Source organism: Daphnia magna, linkage group LG3 (genome assembly GCF_020631705.1).
Source record: "Daphnia magna isolate NIES linkage group LG3, ASM2063170v1.1, whole genome shotgun sequence".
Taxonomy (NCBI): domain Eukaryota; kingdom Metazoa; phylum Arthropoda; class Branchiopoda; order Diplostraca; family Daphniidae; genus Daphnia; species Daphnia magna.
The window spans coordinates 8932932-8945518 of record NC_059184.1 but is presented as its reverse complement, the minus strand read 5'-3'; the positions used below and the strand labels follow the sequence as shown (position 1 = coordinate 8945518).

General features: G+C 43.6%; 1 pseudogene; it reads left to right on the top strand.

Moving 5' to 3' along the window:
- Positions 1-10795: 10795 nt before the first annotated feature.
- On the top strand, positions 10796-11794 carry LOC123470631 (annotated as a pseudogene).
- Positions 11795-12587: the final 793 nt, after the last annotated feature.

The following is a 12587-nucleotide window of genomic DNA, read 5'->3' as shown; positions in this document are numbered from 1 at the left end:
TTAGGAGTTAGCACTCAGCAGTCAGTCAACTTCATTGTTAGGTTGAAATTACTCCTTTTTTTATTTGGTGCCACCATAGCCGCCATTTTGGAAAATGGCGGCAGATCTTACCCAATCTCACCGAAAAACTGCACCGGAACCGATCTGCTTCTGGAGGACCCGAACCGATCTCAACAGATAGGTCATTTTTCGGGTAGATCAGATCGGTTTACCCGATCTCGGCCGATCGGGGCCGAGCCCTAGTGCTAGTGTCCATTCGAGAATAAGCTCCACCCATCGAAGGAGGGGTAAGTCACTTTTACAGTTCTAGACTTCAGGCTTGAACTATTACATCCAGTGGGCTATGCTCCACGTTAAGTAACAGTTAAGTAATACCAAAATTACTTTAGTTGGCTAAAATAGACTTTATCCAATAAAACAATGAAGAAAAAAGGGCATTGCAAAAAAATAGTTTGTTAATTGTTGTTGATGATTCTACGACATCTTGTGGCTAAAACTGAAGGCGCCTGGCTATATTTCGGGGCAAAATCCGCGGTAATCGAGGTAGAAACCAGTGCAAACGGGAATTTTTAATCGGGTAGCGAAACCAGTTTTTTTTTGGCAAAGGATTGGCAATTTTAGATATATCAGTTTACAGATTAGTTCTCATTCTCTTCTTTGTTTAAAAAAATGGGTAGGCGTTATTGCTGTGTCAAAAACTGTTCTAGCAAAGAAGGGAATCATACAGTTTTAAGTTTTTTTTCTATTCCCAAAGTGAATGTGCACTCTAAAGTGAATGCTGCTGTGGCTATTCACCTAGACTGGAAGACAATTTAACTATTATGTAGACTAATGATATTGTCACACTTGACTTGAAAACGTTTGTATTTTTCTTAACACAGAAAAAGGGAATACAATGATTACATGAATAAAGAATTGAATCCTTACTCTTACTAAGCGTCTAGTTAGGGGAAAAGAGGGCGACTAATAATGGTAAAACAGTGGGTTTTATACTAGCTTTGAAACTACGCCCTCTCCCTAAGGTTAATAGATTTTGCTGCACATTCTAAAGCTATTCTGGAACTTCTGCTTATTTAGGGAGTAATGTCTGATAACATAACAGATAGTAGAACATTCGTAACTATAGCGTTTGAGTTTGGCGCTTCTAGGAACAGATAGGGACATCTGCTGTTGTTCCCCCGCGACAGGTCCCCCTTCTTTAAGACAGGCGACCCGACTGTACTACGAATAGCAAAAAAAAGGGAAATAACACGATAAAACATGGGAAATTGGAAACGGCATTAGAACTCGAAGATTTTTTCTAGAGTAATAAAGAGATAACTGAAAACGGGGTAATAGCGCAAAATGAAACTAAACTATAACGAAAGTCATAAGTAAACATTGATAACAAATTATCGGAAAAAAGGAATGACAATAGAATGAAAGTAAGATGACTATTCCAGATTGCAAATTCAGTGTTCTTTCAGCTTCCACGGCAGAATGTTTACCTATTCCAACGTTTTAGAGAATCTTCGTGCGTTTGAGTGCGCGTTAGTGCGGTTTGTTGACGCAACATTCAACAACCAGCGGAGCCGCTCCAGCCGGTTGTACTCCAGCGACCGAGTGTTTTTCTTTTCAGTGCTTTCAGAAGTTTATCAGACTGGTGCTCGCCTAATTTTTTCACCATCCGTGAGCACCGTTTGGTTTGGAGACTATTACTTCAGGTAAGAAATATTTTTCTTTTTTACAATTCTTTTAATTAAACTTTTCTTTTTTCCTTTTGTTTTAGTTAATATTCCGGTTATGCCAAATACCGCGAACTGTTTTCACTGACTCACTCGCGTCTTCTCTGGTGGTTGGAGTCAGATGAAGACATTTTTCACCCGACTCGGCACTCTTCAGAATTTTACACGGAGATAACGCAGGCTGAGATGGACAACCGACTCGCCGCGCGTTCAACGTGGAACGACGTTTTAGCGTCGTTCGATATGGAAAACCCCGGGCAAGAAGATTTTCGTCTATTACGGGATTTCTCACATAGTTTAACTTCTCTCCTCGACTACGTCGAGGATCAATTAAACGAAGAATAATGTAACTTCTTCTTTGGCGAATTTTGAAAAAAATACACTTCTTTTTTTTAATCTTGAATAGTCTTTTTCTTTTCTTCCACTAGTAGCTCGTTACACATCTTGCGTTTGTACCTCATCCCTCCCGCGGTCTCCGGGTGGAGGGTTGTCGTACTGTTCATGTACGGCTAGTCGTACAGTAAGGGTGTACTGCTTGTAGGCTAAGGCGATTATCCAAAGGGTGAGCAGTAAAATTGCCATTACCAATTCGTAAGGGTAACGTATGGAATTATAGAATATGCTTCTTTCTGTTTTCTAGTTTCAGCGATGAGATTATGAATCTGCTCTCCGGTCATTTCTGTTGAAAGGCTGGCTTGAGCATTGCGTTGTAACAGTTGACTGATGATGTCAACTGATGACGTGTTTTCTCGCGGCAGTTCCACAAAGGGATGTTTCTTGGTAGGCGTGATGTTTACATCTTGGGAGAAGATTTTTACCGAAGGTAGGACAACTGCTTGTAATTTCGGTGCCATTACGTTTCCTTCCATGCTAGCTGGGAATACCCATTCTTCTGTACGAGCGGTGCATCCCAAAGGTATTTCAAACATTCCTACTGGAGGCAATGTTGCTGTTCTAAGTGGTGGCTCCTCGCCACCAGGTGAACATGAAAACACAATTTCATGCGGCTTTGTTGCTGAAGAAACCCATTGGTTTGTTCCAAGGTAAATTACTTCTGGGCCACGCCATTCCGTTAATTTCTTTTTGCATTGTGTATTAATTCTTGGCGTATCATTCAGGAACACAGCTATTGCGCAGGATTTTCTAGCAGTTCTTTTACTGATGCCGGTGTGGAATTTACAAAGAGGGCGTCCTATCTTGCTACAATCTTGAACATCATCTTTAGAAAGTTCCAAAAATGTTTCGAGATCTGCTGATACGGCAAGGTAATCTGGTAAATTTCCGAACAAGACGCCATGAGTTCCATTATCTGTTGCTCCTGGTAGGTTGATAATTTGGAAGAGCTTGTACTGCTGGGAGTGGTCAAAAATAGGAACATGTATGAAGAGGTGAAAGGAATTTTCCATGGCTGCAACTGAAACAGTAGGCTCCCGGTAAGCGACCCAAAGTTCGTTGCTCGAAATAGACCATCCTCTTGGTAATTGACCATTGATGGTTTTGATGACTTTGTTGAATTTAGCTGGAGAGATGATTTGAGGGGCCAAATGCCCGTTGGCTAGGAGACTAAAACCGACGTCGAGGCTATCAGCCAGTTGTTGTAGCCACTGCAAGATCTGATTCATTGCTTCAAATGTTTCATCCAGTTGGAAAAAGTATTCGAAGTGGCTCAGTTCTAAGTCTTCCATGTCAGTTATTTTTTCCATTATGTTGATAGTGGCGTTTCTCAGTATTAAGTATTGGCCTCGCAGCTCTTTTATTAACTTTGCGTTTGTTCTTGTTTCCCACAGTGATTCATTTAAGACGGTTGCTTGCTTGTCGACAATGTGGATTATTTCTTGCTGATTTTGGGAGAGATTTTGAATTTGATTGTTCAGCTGTTCCAAATCTTTTTGTGTCGACACTCCAAAAAGCCATTTAAGGATTGTTCCTTCCCCCGTCGACGAGACTTCGACGATTTCTTTGGTTTGTATTCAAGGCTTTTTTGATATTCGATAATCGATCTGCTGCGTTCTCCATTCCTTTCAGGAAAGACTGCATTCTGCTGGTAATTCTTTTGGCTGCTATTTTTTGAGGTCTGGTACCTTGATTCTTCCATCTTTCTGCTACTTCCTGCTGTTGCAGAATTTTCTCTTTAAGGTACGCCGTGGCCGTATCAGTTAATCCAAAATCAAGGTCAGTCACTATTGTCCAAGATGATTCACTCAACGCGTCGTCAGCTTGTTGTTTAAAAATGGCGTTTTCTCTCAGGATTAGTGAACTGTTTGTGGAGGGGGCCAGCAAGAAAATGAAGAACGGCACTAAGAAGGTGAGATACCTAGCCGGAGGTCTTCTATTTCGTATTGGTCTTCGTGATGCATCTGAAGGGACCTAGTCTGGAGAAGAGGTGATCACTTCACTACCACTTGTGTCGGGTGACACGTTAATTTCCTCAGGTACTGTTACTTCCTCTTCGGACAGAGGTTGTGAGTGAACTGCATCAGGTAGGTCTTGTGCTTCTTTTTGTTGTTCTTCATCGTTCTGTTTGTCTTTTTCTGCGGCTCTCTCAGTGTTATCTGGGATGGATGTCTGCGGTGACTCCCATTCCAAAGTGGCTTCGTGAAATGACTTCATTCGAGCGACGTGAACAATATCTGATTTTCCCCGTCCGGTTGCTGGGATTACTTCGTAGTTTATTGGCGTAGTTTTTCTCGACACCCTGAATGGTCCCAACCAGCGGTGAAGAAGTTTTTCTGCTTTTCCTACTTTGCGAAATGGCTTGTAGATCAGAACTAGATCTCCTGTTTGAAAAGATAGTTCTCTATGGCGAGCATCGTAGGTTTCTTTTTGTTTTTCTTTAACTCTCTGCATTCTAGTTTTTACAATTTCTTTTGCTTCAGTCAGATCAGCTTGTAGTCGATCTGCATAACTCTGCATAACGTTTGGGTTCACGTCCATAGAGCAGAAAAATGGTGAATACCCCGTCGACTCTTGTCTTGCTGTGTTGTATGCAAAGCATACGTATTGTAGAGTACGATCCCAATCACGTTGATCACTGCTGACGTACATTGAGAGCATATCTGCCAATGTATGATTCATCCTTTCCACCGCTTTATTTGCCTGAGGGTGGTAACTTGAAGTTGTCTTGTGGTTTGTGTGCAATTTCTTGACAACAGCTTGCGTTAGATCTGAGGTAAAGCATTTTCCTCGATCCGTTATGATTTGTTCTGGAGCTCCGTGACGTAGAAGAATTTGATTAACAAAAAATTCTGCGACGTCATCTGCTTTTCCAGTCGGCATGGCTTTCAGTTCAACCCATTTGGTTAGATAGTCCACTGCCACAATAATCATCTTATTTCCTTTGGTAGATAGTGGGTGTTGGGAATATATCTCGTTCCCAACATCCGACAACACGAGCTGGAAGACGGACGCGACTTCCATCACGTTTTATAGCATATGATTTGGGTGGCCCTCGCTAGGAGGCCACCATGTTACAATTTATTTGTGTAGCCCCACCCCTCGGCCTACCGGCCGGAAAATGTACAGGGCAAGGGGCAGTTTGTTACCGAATATACCTCACACCGTCAAGACAACAGCCAGTGCTCCCGTGTTTCTTTCTTCAATCTTCACACACACAATTTTCTCTTTACTAAGGTAAGTTCAGTCACGAGCTGAACTAAATCTTACAGTGGGAATGGACCTAGTAGATCAATGCCTACTTTTTGAAATGGTCTCTCTACTTTGATGCATTGTAAGAGTCCTGCAGGTTTGTCTGGGAATCCTTTTCTGCTTTGACAATGTACGCAGCGCTGTACGTGACGAGTTATGTCAAGTGCCATCTTCGGCCAGAAGAAACGATCGCAAATCTTGTGTAGAGTACGCTTGATGCCAAGGTGACCTGACACAACGTCGTCATGGTATGCCTGTAGAATTCTTTCACGGTAATCGACCGGTACGCACAGTCTTCTGTAGTTCTTTCCATTTTTAAAAGTTTCCTTGTACAGCTTTTCGTTGTGAATTACAAAATTTTTGACTCTTGATTTTCCGTTCAGAAGTTTCACAATTAGCTGATTCAAATTGCGACAGGCTTTCTGCTTTTCGGCCAATGACTCGTCTTCGTCTTCGGAAAGGCCAGGAAAAGTGATTGCTCCCACGATGAAACAGCGATCATCTTCTAGCTCTTCTGCAACTGGTAGCGGATTTCTTGAAAGACAGTCTGCATTTTCATGCGTTTTCCCACTACGGTACACAATAGTTATGTCGTATTCTTGAAGCGACAAGCTCCATCGGGCCAAACGGCCTGCAAGGTCTCTTTTGCTCATTAACCAGCAAAGAGCCTGATGATCGGTCACCACTTTCACTTTGCAACCCCACACAAAACATCGAAACTTGGAAAGACACCACACTAGTGCAAGACACTCTTTTTCGGTGATTGAGTAGTTCACTTCTGATTTTGTTAGAAGGCGGCTGGCGTATGCTATAGGACGTTCTGCTTCTTCAATGTGTTGAGCTAGAACGCCTCCTATGCCATAACCACAGGCATCGGGAAAGATTTCCATTGGTAGATCATAGTTGGGATGCGCAAATACTGGTGGCGAAGTAAGTGCTTGTTTCAAAGCATTGAAGCTGCTACTTTGACCTTCTCCCCACGTGAAGGGAATTTCTTTCTTCGTCAGTGTAGTAAGCGGGCGTGCAATTGATGTCGACGTGGATTGTTGGATGTTGCCTTGGATGTGACGTCGATAATACGAGCACAGACCAAGAAAGCTTTGTACTCGTTTCCCCTTGTTTGCTGTTGAATGGCCTTCATTGGGTGATGGGAAGCTTTGAACTGCCTCCAATTTTTCAGGATCTGGTGCCACACCTTCTTTTGAGATGAGGTGTCCCAACACTTTCAGTGCATGCTCCATGAATAAGCATTTTGACCATTTCAACTTCAACCCAGCTTGAGAAAGGCAACTCAGCACTAGCCGAAGTCTTTGCAAATGCTGTTCGAAGGTTGCTGAGTAGATTATGACGTCATCCAAGTATATCAGGCACGTCGTCCAACGAAGTCCAGCTAAGATGATGTCCATGGTCCTCTGAAAAGTACCAGGGGCGTTTGTTAAACCGAACGGAAGAGTACGGAACTGGTACAATCCGTCTGCAGTGATGAAGGCTGTTTTCGGTCTGTCACTGTCGATAACTGGAACTTGATGGTATCCTGATTGAAGATCCATGCTTGAGAAAAATATGGCGCCTTCCAGCCGACTCAAGGTGTCGGCAATACGTGGTAAGGGATATGAATCTTTTACCGTTACTGCGTTAAGTTTGCAATAGTCCACGCAGAAGCGCCAAGTACCATCTTTTTTCTTGACTAAAACCACTGGGGAAGACCAAGGGCTGTCAGAAGGTTCTATGACCCTTCTACGCAGCATTCCTTCCACTTGATCTTGAATAACAGCTCGTTCTTTCCAGGCACTCTTGTAAGGAAGCTGATGGATTGGGCGCGCATTAGCGGTATTGATGTCATGTTTGACGACTGAACAGTATCCCAAATCATCCTCGTTTAGTGCAAAGCAATGAGCAAGTTGCTTGAGGATTTTTACTGTCTCTTCTTTCTCTTCTTTTGTTAGATTTTCCCCAATTCTTCCTTCGAGATGTTTCAACAATTCTTCTTTCTCTGCATCTTCATCTTGGTTCTTCACCGAAGCATCTAGTGTTAGAATTTCTTGAATTTCTTCCATTTCTTCAGCTTCGGGGTGTTTTTCTAGGATTCCCAGTGTCACTCCTTTTTCTAGCCACACTGTTTTCGGAGACAGGTTGGCGACTGGAATATCTTTCAAATCCGTTTGTACGAGTGCGTGACCGGTAGACAGACTTGATGTTGCTAACAGTGAAGCTGATGGTGTCACGATGCATGAACCTTCCATTCTGTGAGAGATAGATGTTGGAATTTGCTTTACCGTGTATGCTGGTATTTCTTGACTATCTTTTGAAATCAGCCGGCTTTCTTGTGACTGTTCTACTTGGAGAGCAGTGATTTCTGGAAGCGGTGATTTCCCTGTCGTGAATGATGACTTTTCTGACTCGTAGTCAATGTGGATAGCTCGAAATTGTTGTAGGAAGTCATTTCCTAACAGTAGTTCAAAACCCGACATTGGCATAACTATTGCGTTACCTTTTATAGTTTTGCCTCTGTGGGTTACTACTATGTCTGCCGTACTCTGTGGTGACAGGGTTTGACCATTTACTAGACGGATCTTTGGTCCGACTAGAGGTTTTTCGACAAATTCCGTTTTCTCTAGTAATTCGGGTGAGATTACTGTGACTGCAGCTCCTGTTTCAATCAGTGCTGTTGCAGTTATTTCTCCACACCTTACTGCTTCCTTTATTAGTCTTGCAGGATTCAAGTTGAACACGATCATTTCTGGGTCAGCCATTTTTTCGTATCTGTAACGTTAGTTATATATATATATATATATATATCTGTTACGTATCTGGAACGGTTAGGTTGATGGAAAGATTTCTCTTTGAAGTCGCCCCTGCGGCTGCATCTTTAGGCGGACCCCTGTATTGTTCTGATTCAGGGTTCTTGAAGCAGTTGCGAGCAATGTGTCCTGACCTCTTACAAAAAAAACATTGCGGCCTTCCTGTTAGAGTGCGACCTTTTGGTTTAAAAGGTCCTTTTGAATTTACTTGCTCGTTTTTCTCTTTTGAAATTAACTTTTCGCAAGTCTCTTGAATTAATTCTCTCATCGTCTTCATCAAATCTGCTTGCTGGTCTGGGTAGACCACTGACAGGTTTGGTAACTGCTCCTGAGGCTTCTGCGGCTCAGCTGTCGTATCCTTCCATCCTCGTGTGTCTGACATAAGTGATGCTTCTGTATAGGATTTTGCTAGTGCCAAAAATTCTTCGCATGTCTTGGGCTTCAGCGGATAAATTTTTCTGAAAAGTGTTGGGCGTAGTCCTCTAAAAAGATGTTCCAATCGGTGCGTTTCTGACATATTCGGGTCAACCAGTCTGCAAAGATTGAGAATTTCGTAGTAGTACCTAATGATTGGCTCGTCCACTCCTTGGGTCCTACTTCTGAGTCTGGTCTCTTGGAAAAGACCGTAATTATCTGGTTGAAATTCTTTCAAAAACACCGAACGTAGACCGGGTACTGCGGCCACAGCCGCATTTCCTGCAGCAGCTGCCTGTGCTGCTGTGTCTTCCCAGTCATTCGGGAGTCTTGCGCACAGGAACCAATTTCTTGCAGTATCATCCAAGTACATACTGAAATTATTTCTTTTGTCAGCATTTCTCCAACCGTTGTGGGTAGAGATTGTTTCGTAGCGCTCTAACCATTGACGAGCGTCTTCCGTTGGACTCCCCCGAAAAACAGGTGGGCTTATAAATTTTCTAACAGCTGCCATAGCTGTACCTTGAAATTGCTGCTGATGTCTTGGAGGTACCAAAGGGTGTTGTCCTATCACAGGAACAACCTGATGTGTGGGCAGACTTAATTCTGCTTCGGAGTCGGATCTTGAATCTGCTTTGAAGTCAGGTTGTAAATCTGCTTCGTAGTCGGATCTTGAATCCGACTGATTTTCAGGGTTTCTGAAATCGCTCTGTTTAAATTTTACTTCACCTGAGGTAACTAGATTTTCAATAGAAGTTGAGATTGCTGGATCTTGTGTCGGGCCTGTTGTTGCACTTTCACCACCTGACAATTCGGGTGATTGTTCTGGATGCAATCGTCTACTTGGATCGCGAGGGCAACTAGGTAATCTTGGATTAGATTTTTCCTGCATCGACTAATTTTTAGAGCAGCACAAAATTCGTTAACTACGGGTAACGAGCTGCATCTCCACCATTTGTCACACTTGACTTGAAAACGTTTGTATTTTTCTTAACACAGAAAAAGGGAATACAATGATTACATGAATAATAAATTGAATCCTTACTTTTACTAAGCGTCTAGTTAGGGGAAAAGAGAGCGACTAATAATGGTAAAACAGTGGGTTTTATACTAGCTTTGAAATTACGCCCTCTCCCTAAGGTTAATAGATTTTGCTGCACATTCTAAAGCTATTCTGGAACTTCTACTTATTTAGGGAGTAATGTCTGATAACATAACAGATAGTAGAACATTCGTAACTATAGCGTTTGAGTTTGGCGCTTCTAGGAACCGATAGGGACATCTGCTGTTGTTCCCCCGCGACAATATTGTTAAAATAACAAAACAGTTAGGTGAAATATTACCCTGCTGGACATGTGCAATGAGCAAATTGAACCATGCCGTCCTTAGCAGAGGCTACCCAAGGATAGTACGTTGTACTTAATGTTTGTGATGCTGTAACCTATGTATTGTCACGTGGAGATCACGTGACATACGCGTGAGATGCACCCCACACTCACCTCCTTCTTGGAAACAAGCATGGGCGAATGTACGAGTACATTCGACCTTGCTTTGTCTGAATGTTGCGGTAGCATCACAGGACGCTTGCACCTTCTCTAACGCTTCGGGGAAACAAGCAAGGGCGAATGTACTCGAACGTTCGGCCTTGTTTTGTAGTAAATGGTTAAGGGTATCTTCTTCTTTTGTAGAAACAAGCAAGGGCGGATGTACTCGTACAACCGACCTTGCTCAGTAATAAGTCATACGGGTTATCTCGATTGTTCGTAGAAACAGCAAGGGCGAAAGCACTCGATGATTCAACCTTTCTGTTCACCTACCATAAATAGGCGGTGTAGTGTCTCTTGAATGCAATGTTCTTACTTGACGTCTTAAAGTGTGGACGTCCTAATACACTAATGTTACACATCACCCCCAAGTGTAACAAATGGTGGAGATGCAGCATTACTAAGGAGACAAGGCAAGGAAGTTTATCTTATAGTATTATTCATTGTCAGAGGCGAAAATCGTTTAGGGGCTCTACCACAAGCGGTTTAACCAACGGGTTGTGCCAAATCTTAAATTGTTGGATACGGAGCCACGTTTTCGGCTGACAGTGGGTAAGACTATTTGGTTTCTATTAGCTTTCTCTCAAGGAAATCGTTTATTGCTGTGACAAGATTTTGAGGTATTGTAATGCAGAAAGACATTAATCATTTTTTTTGCCGGAGGTAAATGAGAGAGTCATCGAATCGACGTTGGCCTAGTTGTCCAAGGGATCCGAGCAGACGTTTACACCCTTTGCCTCCATCTACGCGCCCGGTACCGGAACAGCATCTGGAAGGAAAAACTGTTGAGCCGGACAGCACAGAGGACGTAGTGGGAAGTGGGCAGCGGATAATCCAGGCTGAAAAAAGGTTGGAGAGTACTGCGAAAGATCTTGAAGAATCTTACGTAGACAAGAGTATTGAGGCAGTTAAAGAAGGTAGCGAAAAAAGTGAAGGCGACGAGTTGGAGAGTACTGCGAAAGATCTTGAAGAATCTAACGTAGACAAGAGTATTGACGACGCACACGAAAGTAGCGAAGAAAGCGAAGAAGAGGAAAACGGGGATAGCACTGACGAGGAGCAGTTATTTGCAGATACCGATAGTGATTCAGGTACTGGCATTATGCCTCCTCAGATAAAGTTTTTGAGTCCCAAGGTCTTTAAGGAAACGCCGGAAGATGACGCCTTCGACTGGCTTGAGCGTTAAGAGTCAACGGGAGCGTACAATCAATGGGGCGATACGGAGCTAAGGGCGAATTTCAGCATGTATCTGGATGGAGCGGCAAGAAAATGGTACCTGTGCTCCACACTTCCGACGGAGTGGCGTGATTTACCCATACGACCGGGGGTTGGCCTCAACGCAGCTGATCTTCCGGCAGTAACTGGAGTCAGAACACTGTTTTTGAAAGAATTTCAGCAACAAAACTACAAGCTGTTCCAGGAAACACGCTTGCGGAACCGGGTTCAAGGTATCAAAGAAGCGACAACTAACTACTATTACGATGTTATTGATCTTTGTAGGGTGGTGGATCCAACAATAGCGGAAGCCACCAAAGTCGACTATCTTTTTGGGGGATTACGGCCCTCGTTGGTCGAAAAATTGTACCCGTTACAACCCAAAACAGGCGAAGAATTTTTAGAGGCGGCGAAACGGTTTACTGATGCCAAGCTCTTGGCCAATAGATGAAACTGGCCGGACGCGGTGCTCGGGGTGGCAGCAACCAGAGTGGCGGATGTTCCAATTGATTTCATTCGGGCCCTTCCAAAACCAGCTCCAACTGTGGCTGATACGGAATTATGGAAAGTAATTAAAGAACTGCAAGGTGCGGTAGAAAGTTTGAAGATTCAAGCAACTCCACCTCCGAAGAGACCAGGAAACTAGAAGACAGTTACGTGGGGAGAGTCGGAGAGAATCTACAGAAACAATAACGGAGTACTCAAATGTTACTGTTGTAACGGAACGGGGCACATGGCCCGGAATAGTTGGGAAAATCCGCAATCTGCTCGTTTCCGACAACGATCCTACTCAGGTCCTCCTGGCCCACAGAGAGGGCCGTTGGGTCCTCCCGCGCCAATCAACATCGTGTCCCAGCTAGCCGAGACGACGGCAGATTCATCAACACAGGACGAGATAAAGGAGCAGAGTCCTTAGACTAGATTTCAGCAAGCTGATCAGAGAAGAAGTCACTTGTGGAACACGGCAAGTAATGGCAGTCGTCGACACAGGGGCAGCACTGACAGTTATATCACCGGAGCTGCTACGTGCATCCCAGTTCGTGATGCGTCCATGGGACGGACCGCGGGTGGTGATGGCTAATGGAGAACAAGCAACGTTGATGGGAGCAGCCACCATTTCGGTCAACCACAAAATGGGAACAGCAACTGGCGAAGCGGTGGTATTTGGGATGGACGGAATTGATTTGATTTTGGGCAATGATTTCCTGAAACAGTATGGCAAAGTACAAATCGATTATCGAGAG